Below are 4,205 nucleotides of genomic sequence, written 5' to 3' on the forward strand. Positions count from 1 at the left end.
GATTCATACTTCATTCCTGCAATTTATGATTGCATTTGATGTAGCAAGGAATGGGCGACCAAGGATGACAGAAATTTAAGTGCTCATGTCCACGATAGGTTGAGTATCTAGGACGATAAAATCTACTGGGTAGTAGAATTTGTCAACCTAGACCAACACATCCTCAATTATTCCTCTCGGTACACGAACTGAATGATCGACAAGTCGTAATGTGGTCCGGGTGGATTTTAATTCACCCAGACCTAGTTGTTCGTAGACTGAGTAAGGAATTAGATTTACACTCGCTCCTAAATCAAGAAGTGCGTACTAAATCCGGTAATTTCCAATTACACAAGTGATGGTTGGGCTACCGGGATCTTTGTATTTTTGTGGCAGATCTTACTTTAGGATGGCACTCACTTTTTCTGTCAGAAAAATTTTCTTTTTGATGCTTTGCCGCCTTTTGGTCATGCATAGGTCTTTCAGAAATTTGGCATATGAAGGAATTTGTTTTACAGCATCCAGAAGAGGGATGTTAGCCTTCACTTGTTTAAGCACCTCTAGAATGTCCTGAGAGTTAGAGAGAGGTTTTGGTGCAACTAACCGTTGGGGGAATGGAGCAATCAGCTTGCTTTGAAGTTCCAGTTCTACCTCATGTGGAGCATCACTAGGTCTATCAATTTCATCTACTTCCGGGTCATTAGGCTTTCCAGCCCTTACCGAAATAAATTTGTCAACTATCTTCCCACTCCTAAGAGTGGTGATAGACTTAGCTTGCTCCATTAAATTTGAAGAGCTTGGTTCACTAACTCCGTATTGTAGTTTAGGGTTGGGGATAGGTTGAGCTGGAAGTATCCCTTTCTCCATAACTGTAACACGTGAGTTTATCTTTTGTATGGCCTTTGTGAGTTCTTGTAAGGCTTGAAGAGTACTTTGCTGGATAAGCTCTTGAAGGTTTTGAACCAATTCCTCTTAAGGTTTCCTTTGATTTAAGAATTGATTAGGGATAACTTGAGGTGTAGCCGATTGTCCATTCCTCCAACTGAAATTTGGGTGATTTCTCCAACTAGGATTGTATTTGTTCGAAGTGAGTCCTTTGAAAGGCCTTTGGTAGTTGTTTACGGCATTTGACTGCTCATTCAACATTTCTTGAAATGCAGGTATTGTCGGACAATTTTCAGTTGTATGAATATTGTACGCACAAATACCGCAAACTTCCTTACCCTTATCCTTTATAAGTTCCATGGCTTCAAGTTTTCTTGTGAGACTGGCCACTTTAGCATTTATATCATCATCCTCCTTTAACATGTATATTCCACTCCTCTCCTTTGATTAATTAGACTTAGATGTGGTGCTGGGTCATGGGAGATGTCCCATAATTGTGCGGTTTCAGCGAGTTTGTCAAAATAATCCCACACTTCATTGACATTTTTGTTCATGAATTCCCCATTGCACATCATCTCAATGAATTGGCGCATGGAAGTTGTCAGTCCGTCATGAAAGAAACTTGTTATGTGCTACGTTTCAAAACCATGTTGTGGGCATACACTGACAAGATCCTTGAACTGCTCTCAACATTGGAAGAATGTTTCATCTTCCTTTTAGGCGAAGTTCATGATCAACTTCCTGACAGTGTTCGTCTTATGGTATGGGAAAAAAAATTATGAACTCCATCATGTCATTCCATGTGCCAATAGATTGTGGACGTAGTGAGTATAACTATGTCTTAGCTTTTTCTCTCAAGGAGAAAGGAAAGAGTTTCAGCTTAACCGTGTCCTCAGACATGTTAGGAAAATATAAAGTGGTTATAATCTCTTCAAACTCTTTCAAGTGTAGGTATGGACTTTCAGATTAAAGTCCAAGGAACTTTGGAAGGAGTTGGATCACTCCTGGCTTGATATTCATGTTTCTTGTATTTTTTGGAAAGATCATACAAGGTGTGCTCACCTTCGCCGGTTATAAATAATCTCGTAAAGTACGAGGCGGGGGTGCATGATGCACCCCGTTCTCATCCTGGACTTCCACAACCAAAGGTTGCGGTTGCCTTGCTAGTGTTGGGATTTTGGCCTGCGGAATCACACAGATCTAGATCTAGGATAGTAATCCAATGGCACCAAGCACACATAAGAGAACACACAAATTTAACGTGAAAAACTCTTTCGAAAAAAAAACCATGGCACAAAGCGACAGATCTCCACTATGAAAGCATCAATTATAAAGAGAGAGGACTTACCTGATTCAAACAACCTCGAATATCACCCTTGCTACACCCTTTGATAACCCTAAAATCCTTTAAAATACCTTTAGGAAGCCTTAGAATACTTTAGAATAGCCCTAGGGACCCCTACTTATAGTTTAGGAAACTTCCCTTTCGTACCCTTGCGAAACCGTCTTAGATTTCCGCAGTCCGCACAAGATCCGAACTCGAATCTGCGTAACCTCAACTGGTCAAGCCGAGTCCTCAACTGGTCAAGCGGCCCGGACATTAAAAATCTGTGCTCGGTAGACTTCGAGTCGAGATGGCGTCGACTATCCTAGCGACCTGCTCAACCAGTCGAGCAACCCATAAGATTTAAGACATCTTCTCTGACAACAATCTCCATCATGTCTTCAATATTCAAACGTGTAGCTCCTTGACTTTTTCTCTTATCTCTGCATCATATCATAGCTTCTCGTGCACACTCTGTCCTTCTTTTCTGTCATTGTCAAGCCTAGAGAAGTTACACAGAACTTGAACTTCTCTACAGGAACGATCTAGGTGAACATGCCTATCGGATCTAAGTCTACGTGCCTAACCACCTTTGTTCCTATCTTCTCAAAAGGAAAGACATCGTCTTCTTACCATCTCACCGCTACCCAATATTGTTTGTCGGGGTACTTGCTCACAACACTGATAGCTTGTGAAATAACCGATCTAATCTAAACCCTGGCATACACTGCCAACCGCATTCGAATAAGGCTCATGAGATATCCTGCTTTTCCTCATCTGTTTTGAGACATGTCCTGAGAAAAACTTAAGGAGAGACACGTAGGGAACGCTCTCCGACTTTACCTGGCTCATCACATCCTTGATTAATACCTACACACAAGGTATTCCTCCTATGATTACCAAAGCCTCTTTCAGTCTCAATGCCGAGAATCATCTTTGTAGCCCCCCGATCCTTCATCCTTAATGTCCCACTTAACTGAGTCTTCAGTACATTAATTTCGGACATGTCATAATTGGCGATCTACATGTCATCAATTCTTGACTCACCATGAAGGAATCAAACCACTACCTAGGCAATGAGTCGAATCATGACCTCTTGCAAAGTCTTTTCTCAGCCCCTTTAACTTCAAACCGCTTGGTTGCTTCATGTAGATCTGCTCTTCACTTTCTCTTGCAGAAGTGCAGACTCCACATCCATCCTTCCAGCTCAAGATCACATTGGCCAACTAGCGTCAATCACGAATCTAATAAACACCTGTTATACCGTCGGCGCGAATATCTCTGAGAAGCCAATCCTTTCTCTGTAAGCATAACTCTTCGCTACCAACCTCGCCATGTATCTATGTTGTATCCTCCTGAAGATCCACCTGCATCCAACCACTATCCGGCCCACTGGAAGCTCCACCTGCTCCCATATGTCGGTCTGGTACAACGAATCCATCACATCGCCTATAGTCACCTTTCACTTCTCAGCACCAGGCTTATCTAGAGCCATCTGAATAAAAGATGAATCCCCTGCGATATTGGAGTCGTCCATGTACCTCGCCAATATCCTGCAATCATGCCGTGTGATTCTTCTCACAGGTGGCTACTCCCCCTGCTCTATATCTCTATCCGCACGTCTCAGCCTTCCTGCCCTGCCCGCTCATGTGGCCATGCTTAGCATGCCACACATGTGCAGAGGTGGAATCCGCTACATCCACTGCAGCTCCACCTTTTGAAGTGCTCCCGATCAACCTGAACAAGTTAGCAAGTCATTACCCTTTCATGATTACCCGTGCCCCCTTAGATACTTTAAGAGCACCATCAATACCTGTGTACTTGCATCCTTTTGCCTCAAGTATACCAAGAGAAATCAGATTCTGCTTCAAATTAGGAACGTGCCTAGCATCAGTCAAGGTATGCTCCACCCTAACAAACATCTTGATGCGTACCGAACCAACAGACACAGCATTACAAGCAATACCATTGCCCATAAATACTTGTCCACCATCGCACTCCCTGTAGCTAGTGAACC

General features: G+C 42.8%; 1 non-coding gene across 1 annotated transcript; it reads left to right on the plus strand.

Annotated features, from left to right (window-relative positions):
- The first annotated feature begins 1,506 nt into the window (after positions 1-1,506).
- LOC131250443 (small nucleolar RNA R71) lies at positions 1,507-1,613 on the plus strand. The gene has a single exon (XR_009173370.1). It is a non-coding gene; the product is annotated as a small nucleolar RNA R71 (small nucleolar RNA).
- Positions 1,614-4,205: the final 2,592 nt, after the last annotated feature.

This window comes from Magnolia sinica, chromosome 6, assembly GCF_029962835.1.
Source record: "Magnolia sinica isolate HGM2019 chromosome 6, MsV1, whole genome shotgun sequence".
In the NCBI taxonomy this organism is placed as follows: domain Eukaryota; kingdom Viridiplantae; phylum Streptophyta; class Magnoliopsida; order Magnoliales; family Magnoliaceae; genus Magnolia; species Magnolia sinica.